We start from the raw sequence: 11,867 nt of genomic DNA, 5'->3' as shown, positions 1-11,867 counted from the left end.
GGCCATTTAAACAATTTGAGAAACGGACCCACCAGTCTCCCCTATTTCCTGTTGAAAGTGGAATGGTTCTGTAATAACTACTGGAAATTATCTATAGCAATTCACTGGGTTCATACAAACTGGGTGTTAGTTCCCATGGGGTTGAGAGAGGGCCAACTCCAATAATGCTGCCAAAATTGAACTGCAGTTCTGGATCACTCACACCTTCCTGGCCCGCTGTTTCAAAGGTCCTCCTTTTACTCGTCTTTTCCTTCCCAGGGCAGGAAATGAGGGGTTAGCTGTTTTGCTAGTTAGATACCAGCATGTCTATTGTAGTAATTACCAGGATTCTTGTCTCTAATATTTTGGACCCTGAGGAAGTAAATATGAAAGGCAGGGATTAGATTAGCAGCAATCCCATTTGTAAGTAGAGTGAAATACCCTCCTGGCATATTTATCATTGACATTTCTATTAAATTCATGCACGTCCTTATCTGACTTGGTGCCAACATCCCATCTTTACTAACTCATGCCTTACCTCAGGTAAACTCCCAGCTGAAGCCTAAGTAAGGGCTGAGTAAAAGTAAGGTGCGCAGGATTGGCCCAGAGATTTGTATTCTAAGAAGTTTCCAGATTTTATTGAACTACAAAAGGGCACTTACCTTCCGCTCTCTGTCCCAGCCTAGGGAGATCCTGTCTAATGATAAGATGTTTGCTCGGGTTTATATAAGGGATAACATGAGACTTAGGGCGTGTCTACACTTACCTCCAGAGCGATCGATCCAGCGAGGGTCGATTTATCGCGTCTAGTGAAGACGCGATAAATCGACCGCCGAGCGCTCTCCCGTCAACTCCAGTACTTCACCGCAGCGAGAAACATAGGTGGAGTCGACAGGGGAGCATCAGCAGTCGATCTACTGCAGTGAAGACACCGTGGTAAGTAACTCTAAGTTTGTCGACTTCAACTATGCTATTTTCGTAGCTGAAGTAGCTCGCTCCCCCCCCCCCACCCCAGTGTAGACCAGGCCTTAAAGAGGCATAGGCGCCAACTTCCCCTCTGCCCCGTGGGTGCTTGAGCCCCCCCTCCCACGGCCCAGCCCCTGCATCACCCTCACCCCGCCCCAATTCCACCCCCTTCCCCAAAGTCCCCACCCTGCTCTGCCAGGTAATTTTCTTGTAATTGTTTATTTTCAATCTTAACTAGTCCAGTGCTGTGTCTAAACTGAACTGTTTAATAACTCCAATTAAAGTAGCAAATTATGGAATATTTGTCTTCTTACAAAAGCAATGGACATATTATATCTCTGATGTGTTCTGAAAAGTCCAGCCCTGTCCTGGAACAATGTTTTTTGGGGAAATTCAGGGCTGGGGAGAGTGTGGACTCACTTTAGCAGTTGTTAACTAAGGCTGGTGGAGACCCATGGAAGCCAGTGGTATTGCAGGAAGGCTCCTGGCTCCGAAGTGTTGGAACAGAGCTGTCTAATACATAGACTTAGGATACATGCTTGTTGCAGGCATTCCAGGCAGCGAGCCCCAGTAGCAAGGCAGTGTAAGGCACTCAGGGTTACAGGGTAAGAGATGACCATTCTTCACTGCTCTGGATTGCACTTGGGAATTTCAGATACAATTATCACACTACTTATTGACTGCCTATCAGGCCCCACGGGTCTTGAACCTGGGTCCATGGAGGGCTCCACATTGTGAGGCTACACCTCATAGTCTTCATAGAAATATTGTTATGATATGAATATGGCATAACTAAGATGTTTTATGCAAGATGGGTGATGTGAGGTATCATTGGAAAGGGTATGATTTACTGAATGTGGTTATCCAATTTGTATGCATGTATCATTTCTATATCTGAGGTTAGGAATATTTACTATGTAACAATTCCAACTGTGTGTGTACTTGAGGAACGCCCACCAGACAGTTGGCAATCAGCCTGGATGGGCCATTAAGAAGAACAATAAGTCTTTGAAGATGCTGAGCTCCCACCTGCCTCAATTTCCTTCCTGTGGACATTACAAATAAACCTTGTCTCATGGATGCTTTGACATTGCAAGGTCATGTGATCATGTCACCTTGTACAGGAAACCATCTTGAGCTGGTACTTTTCCACTGAAGGGGGTGGGGGGAATCAAACAGGGAAACAAAAAAATTCCCACCATATGTCAGTCCTATTTAAGACTGGAGAGTGAGTTAATCAGGGTTGCCAGTTCTTCACTGTATCCCCACCCAGGATGACTGCTGTAAACACCTAAGACTGTTCTGGGGACAGAGGACTCAGACCTAATCTGAGACAGGGGTCTTGCCTGTGAAGAGAAATACCTGGAACTCTTAAGTTGCAGAAACTCTCCAACCTGCCTAATACAACATTTAGGATAAAAAAAACTATTTGTAACCAGTTTCTTTAGTGAATTAAGTTTAGGGTGCATGTTTTGCTCAGTGATCTGCTTTGTTCTGTTTGCTATCCCTTATCATCACTTAAAATTAATCCTTTGTAGTTAGTAAACTTGTTTTGTTTTCTAAAACCCAGTTTGTGCAATTTACTATGGGCGAGGGGGGCAAAGAGCTGTGCATATCTTCCTCCACACTGAGGGAGGGGGCAATTTTCACACAGCAGCACTGAGTAAGGGGAATCCAGGCTGGTGGGATAAGCACATCAGTGGGACCCCAACACATCCGGTGGCACCATGAAAGGGGGAGTCCAACCCATCACACACACACACCCCACTCCTCAATTAGCAGCTGGCATTGGGGTTTATTTGAAGCGGAACTTGAGCACAAGCCCCGCCCCTACACTGTGACTGGCAGAGCACCAAGACTCCTGATTGGGCTGCAGCCCCTATTTAAGCCGGAGGAGGAAAGAGGAAGTTGTCTGTACAACTGGGCTTCATACAGCTGGTTTAGTGTTTGCCTGTTCCTGCCTTCTGATCCTGACCTCCTGGTACTCTGATTAGCCCTGAATATTAGCTGCCTGCTGGTTTGTCTCTTAATCCTGATTCCTGGTAATTGGTTTCTGTCCTGTGCCTGACGCTAACCCTAGGCTAGGCTATCCGTGCCCTGGCCCTGACATTGCTAGAGGGACAGTGAGAGTAAAAAGAAGACGGTGCAGCAGGCTCTTAGCCCAGATTGTTCCCTCTCAAGGGAAAACTCCCTTGGGGCCCCCTTCACAGAAGACTAAGGAAGACTGTGTGGAGTCTGTGCCCTACCCTGTGTCCAGGTCTCCTGTCCTTGCAGGTCCCAGGCAATGGGGCGACCGTAAACCAGTGCTGTTAGAGAATTTCCCACAGGGAACTGTCCTGGAAATCTCACTGTAAAGGGAGGTCCCCACTGTGCGGGATAAAGGCTGGGGCTGTTTGCTCAGATTTACGTAGGGGGATGATAAGCGTTGTGCTGCCTTGCCCCTCGGCTTTCCATGCCCATCTCCTGATGGGAGCGGGGACAAGGCTGCTGAGGCAGCTGTTCCGTTTCGAAGTGGGAATGGGGAGATCTGCGTGCAGAGGGTCCCTTCCTTGAGCAATCCACCTCCCTCTGTCTCTGTAGATTTCAGTTATGAATGATGGAATTTCACCCCCCCTATTAAGCCCTATCCTCATTTTTTAGGATTGCTGACGTTGTATTAAAATCAAAGGGGATGTGAGACGGCTCCTGTGAAAGTTAATGCTGCTTCAGGCTGTGTTCACTTTGGGGGTGGACTTACTGCTGGTTGTCAAAGGTGGGGGAGCTGCAATTCCCGACCCCACCTCCTTGGGGTTCAGAGATGATTTTGCAAAGGTGGCTCACCCCATAATGTCCCCATAAAGGAAATGGAAACTTATGTCGCAGAGTCTCCTCTGCACCCAGATCCCAGAGGAGCATTCCCAAGCCCCTCCTGAGAACTCAGGATTTGGCCCACAGATTTGTATTTGAAGTTTTCAAATCTTTTTAAATAGCTAATAGTACTTACTCTTTTTTGTTGGAAGCGAAAGTGATCACAGCTCCGAAAGAGGTGTCTGTTCAGCTTGGTTTGCCTTGTGCTGTAAAACTAAAGAGTCAATAGGAATCTGAAAGTAAAACCATTTCAGGAAAGCTGGGTCACAGCCTTTCCGTTGCAATTATCAGAAACCACACAGCTGCAGTGTCAGCAAACAAAACCCACATCCTAACTGGCACTTGGCCTGATGCCCAGCACCATGAGTGTGCCCAGCTTAGGGTGCAAATTATTTGAGCTCAGTTTCATGGCACAGCCAGAGTCCAGTGCAGTGTCAGGCCGTCTTTCATCTCAAAGCAGTGCAGGTAGAAGAGTGCAGCCACTTCCTGCTTTCCCACCATTCAGTCTGTCCTGCCAGACAGCCAGGCAATCCTTACCCAGCTGCTTCCCCTGTGACCGTCCTCCTGCTGTCAGCCTCATTCAAGAGTGGTGGGGAGGGCCCCCATTCCTGTGACGGGGCCCAAATTCAGGTGGATGAGTCCAAAATCAGGGGCACAGCATGCTCGTTTATGGGGATAGGGCTGCTATCAAGGGGACAGCCTCCCCCCCTGTCAGGGAGGAAGAGGCCTCTTATTTGGGTGACTGGAGTCAATCACCTGAGAGAGCATGAGCACTACTAGGGTGGCATCCTAATGGCGGGCCACTCACATCTCTGTCATAACAATACAGGTCAATGAGATTTTATTGGGAGGCCAAGCTACAGAAATGTTACCAATGTGTAAGAAAAAGATAGATCCCTCGTGTGCCTGTCCAAGGGGGCACTACGTGCCCAGGATAGGATTACATAGGGGGTTTGACCATCTGTGTCCATTTGTCATTCCTCTGTCCCTGAGCTCATGGCAGGTTTTTCCGTAGTGTTCTGCCATCTCCCTCCTTTCCCACAGGGCCAGGCACAAATTTTTCTCTGTTACGTTTCAATGAACTGTCCTTTAGGTTTTCTGATCATTTGAGGAAATGTTTTCCTGCACTCCCTCCTATTTTGGACACTGGAGCAGAAAGTGTCTCTTGTCTCAGTCTCTCTCTTCTGTCACACTGGATGCACAGTCTGGACTTAGACTGCTTTATGCCTCCTAATTCTGACCTCTAGTTTGTGGTCACTGATTCTGTGATTGGAGACAATCTGCCTTAGTTCTGCCCATGTCACTGTAGTGAAGCAGCTGATCAGGTGACCAGTCTCTGCAGGGTTCTGTAGCAGTCCAGCTCGTTGCTATTTTTGATTTCTTTTTCCAGTGACTGATGTGTTGGTCTTTTAGTTGCTGGTCTAGCATTCTGAGCACATCTTGGGTTTGGTCATTCTTTTCTGACCGTTGATTTAACAGAGCATTGGCTCAGCTCTGCTCCGCAGCTGGTGGTGCTGAAGTTCCCATGCATAGAATTGCCGGTGGAGGATTTCTATCAGGGTTTTATTGTAGTCAGTGCAATCAGTTCTTAAATTTGGGGCCCAGATCTCACTCCCATGTAGCAGAATGGGTTGGATGTTGCTCTCAAATAGTTTTAGCAGCAGTTTTGTCGAGGAGCTATATCTATTTATATTTTATTTATGGAGTAGAAATCCTGTAGAGCTTTCTCTTGCAGTGTTTTGATAGACAATCTGAAACTTCCTGATGTGTTTATCACGAGGTCCTGTATGTATAATGCAGGGTATATTCAATCTCCATGTCTTTCTAATACCATGTTACTCTATTTTGATTGTTTTGGGACTTTACCTGGAAAGTCATTATTCTTGTTTTTTTCATGTTCACCTGGAATACAACAGTGTGTTTTTTATGTATTCACCCAGACCTAGATCCAGTCAAGTCATTCCCGTTCCACCCAGCCTATCCCCAGGTCACTTATGCTTTTAAAGTACCAGCTTGCTCACAGATTCACTTTTAATTGTGCCTTAAGTCGCTCACTACATATTTAGATGGTGATGATTCTCATTCGGGAGGTGGCAGCTTTTCTTCTGCAAACTTACAGTGATAGGATGATGTGATGTACTGCGCAGAATTCACTCAGCCTTCTTCTACTGAGATTGCTTACACTTCTCGCTTTGTCTCATGGATTAGAACAGGGGCAGGGGATGGGACTCTTGGGGAATGGAGTCCAGTGGTTAGAGCAGTGTTGACTGGGAGTCAGGGCTCGTGGGTTCTATTTCCAGTTTTGGGAGGGAAGTAATACCTAGTGACGACAGCAGGAGGAAGTAGGAGTCAGAACTCCTGGTTGTATTCCTGACTCTGGGAAAGGAGTGGGGTCTAGTGGTTAGAGCAGGCTGGCCGGGAGTTCGGCCTGGTGGGTCCTATTCCCAGCTTTGAGAGGGGATTTAGAACAGTCGTGGAGAATGGGAGTCATGACTCCTGGGTTCTATTTTTGGCTCTGGGAGGGGAGTGGGGTCTAGTTGCTAGCCAATGGATAACTAGAAGTTCAAATTCCTTGGTCCTAATCCTGGTTCTGCCACTGACTTGTTTGACTGTGGGCACCACTGACACTGTTCTCTCACTTTTTATTTTAGTCTCTCCAAGATGGTTTCTGGGAATCACAATTGCTGGCAGAAATCAGGGGAAGTCCCTGGCACTGATTAAGGTTGGGGTTACGCTACAAACACCTGCGCTGCTGTAGTGCTTCGGATGAAGATGCTTTCAGCTGTCGGGAGAGAGCTCTCCTGTCTGCTTAGTAACTCCGCCTCTGCCAGAGGCGGTAGCTATGTCATTGGGAGAAGCTCTCCTGCCAACATAACAATGTCTACGTGGAAGTGGGGCATTGAAGTTGGTATAACTATGTTGCTCAGGGGTGTGGATTTTTCACACCCCTGAGGGACATAGTTTATACGGAAGCAAGTGTAATTTAGAGCTGGCCCAAGACTGTAGTGAAGCAAAGGCAATTAAATTGTTGTAAATGAGGAAAGGGTCCTTCCCTGTCCTGACTCCTTCTCTTTTTCTTTCTCTCTCTCATTCAGAAGCAATGTGTGTATGTGGGTGGGGCATGTTTTCAAGGCTCATTTCCAACCAATTACAACTTGAAAGTTAATTACCAGATTTACTTGAGAATCTTCATAATATCCAAGCTTTACTCAGAGGAAGGGCCAGATTTGTAAAGGTGTTTAGGCACCTAGTGGATTTTTCAGAATCAACCGGGCAGCTCACACCCATTGAAATGACAGACTTATAGGTGCCTTGGTACTTTTGAAAATCCTTCTAGCGTCTGGATTCACTCAGCTAAGGTGGCAACACCCTTACACCCTGTTCCCTGCATTTCCCCTACGTGTGAAGGGCTGCGTCTCTCCCAGATGGTGGGCCCAACAGTTTCTCCTCCTGCAGATGCTGGGCCCTCAGCTGTACATTATCTCCTCCCTGTATTGAGTGTTTTGGCCCTGTTTCTGCCTCCCCCTTCATCCCAGCCCCCGTCTTCCCAACTCCATTCTGAGTGGAGCCCTGTTCCTTCAATGCAATTGACAGCAGAGGAGATGTCAAAGGGGAAGCTGTGGTAAGAACTCTCTCTCTTGGAGAACTTACCTCCCAAAAGTTATGAGGGAAGCAGAAAACAACTGCACCCTTCTCCTGCCAGCCAGACTCCATGATGTGAAAACAATGAGAAGTCCTTGTGGCACCTTAGAGACTAACAAATTTATTTGGGCATAAGCTTTCGGCAATGTCAAGGTTCCTACCCCACTCTGAACTCTAGGGTACAGATGTGGGGACCTGCACGAAAAACCCCCTAAGCTTATTTTTACCAGCATAGCTTAAAACTTCCCCAAGGTACAAACTATTTTACCTTTTGTCCCTGGACCTTCTTGCTGCCACCACCAAGCGTCCAACAAAAATAACAGGGAAAGAGACCACTTGGAAAGTCTTTCCCCCAGAAATCCCCCCAAGCCCTACACCCCCTTTCCTGGGGAAGGCTTGATTAAAAATCCTCACCAATTTGCATAGGTGAACACAGACCCAAACCCTTGGATCTTAAGAACAATGAAAAAGCAATCTGGTTCTTAAAAGAAGAATTTTAATTAAAGAAAAAGTTAAAGAATCACCTCTGTAAAATCAGGATGGTAAATACCTTACAGGGTAATCAGATTCAAAACATAGAGAATCCCTCTAGGCAAAACCTTAAGTTACAAAAAGACACAAAAACAGGAACGTACATTCCATTCAGCACAGCCTATTTTACCAACCATTTACCAAAAGGAAATCTAATGCATTTCTAGCTAGATTACTTACTAACTTAACAGAAGTTCTGAAGAGCATTCCTGACCTGGTCCCGGCAAAAGCATCACACAGACAGACAGACCCTTTGTTCCCCCGCCCCTCCAGCTTTGAAAGTATCTTTTCTCCTCATTGGTCATTTTGGTCAGGTGCCAGCGAGGTTATCCTAGCTTCTTAACCCTTGACAGGTGAAAGGGTTTTGCCTCTGGCCAGGAGGGATTTTATAGTTCTGTATACAGAAAGGTGGTTACCCTTCCCTTTCTATTTATGACAAGTGTAGACTCACAGACTCAGTGGAATGCCTTACATGAATAAAATTCAGGAATATGTGCAAGTTTGAGGAACTGGGGCCTTAGACAGTAGTAGGATCCGTGGATCTCCATTATACCTGGGAACAATAACATGGGTAGGAGGAGCGCACAGTTTGCATCACACTCTCCGGTTATTGGGTGACAGTTTCCCCCACTGAAATACACATTCCATGTTTTTAAATCATTGGCTGCCAGGCAGTACATAGGATGCACATACATTCATTGAGGAAATAGTTCAAAAATGGAACTTCCAAATTTATCCCTTCTGGACACTACAGCCATGCTGACTAAATCCTGAAGCTTCTTGTTCTTTAGCTGCTGAAAAATTACCACACATATACTTCTGATGATTAGACTAAAAGCGTGTAGCCAGGGGTGAATATTTCTGAGAAAATTAACAATAGTGAACATATTTTTAGAAACATGTATTTATAATGATAAGAAAATATTCTCTGAATAGATTTAGCTTTTAACCTGTCTTTATAGAGATAAGAATAATAATATTCTATTATGATTAGTGGGTTGGGATCAAACTGCCTGTAAACCTGTTTCATCGTATGTCAATATCCTCAATGCACCTCTTTCCTCAGCCCGTGTCACAGTAGTGATTGCCAAATCATATAATCGTTAATTGCATTTAGCTCATTCCAGTTTGTAAAATTATGTGGATGGCTTCACTTTCATTCATAGCACCCTGTCAATGTAAAAGGTAGAGAACGTCTAGTGTGATCAGCAGATATGTATGTGGGTTCTGTTTTCTGTGGCGAAAGATCAAGAAGGTGTGTGTGTACATATTCATACAGATACCGTACATACACACGTCATTTATTTCTTTACCCACTCTTTGGTTTTGGCCAAATAGCATGCCAGTCAGTCGGCATTCAGACAAATATTACAAATAAAATGATTATTGAACTTCAAAGTCAGCTTGGTTAATGTGCAGTTCTACAGAAGGTACCAAGGAAGAAGGACTTGACTTCTTTCATCAAATGTATCCAAGCAAAGAACGATAGGTCATTAAGGGCTTGATCCTGCATGGATCTTGCCTCAGTCCAGCAGAACATTTAAGCAGCAGCATTATCTTTTCATAAAATCATAGAAATGTAGGGCCTGAAGAAGGCATCTAGTCCATCCCCTTCCGCTTCTAAACCTTTCATCATTTTTATGGCTCTCCTGTGGATTGTCTCCAATCTATCTCCATCTTTCCTCCTGTAGTGGAGCACCCAGAATTTTAAGCATGTTGATTTCAATGGGGCTTCTTACATTCTTAAAATTGCTTAAAGTTAAGCATGTGCTTATATGTTTCTTTGGACTGGGGGGAGCGTGCCCAGTACCTTGCTGGTTTGAGCTTGTATTGTGGGTGAGCTGAGAAGTTGGGAAATATCTGTAGATTGTAGCAGCGCTGTTAAGTGGAAATACAGAGAAACTGGAGGGATTTGACAGCTTTATGTGGCAAAGTGTATGGATGCAGATGCTTAAGGGATACTAAACATCATGCTTCAGAGCTTAAACAAATCTCTAATTATTAGAGATCAGGGCGAGATGGGGGGAAGGGCTGATTATTCCACATCTGCCTATTGAAGGTTATTAAACCTTCTTTTGAAACCTCTGATACTAGCCACTATCAGAGACAAGACACTGCACTAGATGGAGCTCAAGTCCCATCCAATCTGACAATTTCTGTGTGTTTATTCAGTGTTTCATAAAAAGACAAGTGAATCCAAATGCCCCTGCAGACCAAATTCCTTCTAAAGAAAGACTCTGAACCAGAGGCCAGACATTCTACATAATGTTCCGTAAAGCATCTGAGCTGATCATGTCACAGAAAGCCCATATGATTCACGGAAATGGTTTATTTTCATTGGACTCAGCCGCTGTAGACACTGTAGAACATCACTCCTGTGCTGAGCAGAGACAAAGTGTTAATGAACATGTATTCCAACATGCCGTGCTCATCACAATCAAACCTCCACACTGCAGTCAGAGACAGAGCTGCACTGCACTCAGAGTTTTGACGTGTGTACTCAGGGAAATGACCTGTAGGTTTAGAAGACTCCCCAGTGAGAATGCTCAATCATCACTCCCCACATATTTAATCTTCGCCTCATTGAAGTCTATGGCAAAATTCCCATTGGTTTCAATGGCCCAGGATTTCATCCTCAGTGTAATATCCCCTTCAATTTAGTGGACAGCTGCATTGGGCAGTATCTGTGCTTGGGCTGAGTTACTCATGGTAGAGAACGTTGCACTAATCCACTCAGAAAGTCACCCAAGGTATGGACTACGAGAGAGAAGTCATGTGAAAGACTAAGAACAATCTCCTTTCTGTTCCCACATCTTCTGATGTCCTCACCAGAGAGCAGTGCCCCTTCAAGACTATAATTTTATCCTGAAAGAAAAATATGGCTGCATTTCAGATTCAAAGAATCAACAAGTTGACTTGTGCAAATTTCTGCCTTGGGCAAGGTGACCTGAAAAGAGCTATTTCCTGATGTAACTAACAAAGGGAGATGGTTCTATTGTAATAGTAATAATGTTCACTCCTACCTTCTGAGAGAGGCTGTCTTTCTTGCTATGGCAAACATAAACATACTTCCATCCTATACTTTGAAATCATCATTTTGGGAGAGGATCCCTGTAGCACTTTGGAGCTCTGATCATCAAGACAAGCACGGACAGACTCATTAAAAATGACCGTATTTCTCTTGGGGACACGGGATAATCACATGCAGATGCATTATCTTGAAAAGTTGTGCAAAAGTTTTTGCCACTGCGGGGATATGGGCTCTGTGGCTGATGTAGAAACCCATCCCCTGCCTCCCTGACCCAGCGCCTGTCACACGAGGCAGGTTGGAGCAATCCAGGGGAACGTCAAGGTATGGCCAGCCTGCATTCTTTTGTGGCAACACTGTGCTAGTGTAATGGTCCTGAGTAGGTTTAACATCATTCTCATCACTGATTGCCAAGGGGCTGTAACAGTGTGGCGGAGAGCATGACTTGGTCCCCGGCGTGCAGCATCCCTGCTCCAGCAATGGTACCTGCCATGTTCCATCCTGTTTGCCAGCCCAGGGTGCTACTTGCAATGTATGATGCTGGTTTTCCAATTCATTTGAACTCTGGGAGCATGACCTTGTGCCTGTGAAACTTTGCAGCCCAATTAAACGTGACTTATGGATGGTTCTGAACAGCCGCCTTCCGACCAGGTTGGAGTCCAGAACTTGAAACACTAGGAAAGCTGGTGGGTGCACAAATTCAGTGTTCCCGTTTGGCCCTGTTGTAGAGCACTCTCCTCCCAAACCCCACTCCTCCCCTGCTCATGACCTCCTCCCAAGCATCCCCTTGTGGCCCGAGTCTATCTGCAGCACCCTGCCATCCATCTCTCCCTCGTCTGGGCTCTACAGCTGCACTCACAACAGATCAGTCTCG

This window comes from Natator depressus, chromosome 6 (assembly GCF_965152275.1).
Source record: "Natator depressus isolate rNatDep1 chromosome 6, rNatDep2.hap1, whole genome shotgun sequence".
Taxonomy (NCBI): domain Eukaryota; kingdom Metazoa; phylum Chordata; order Testudines; family Cheloniidae; genus Natator; species Natator depressus.
This window is presented reverse-complemented; position numbering follows the sequence as displayed.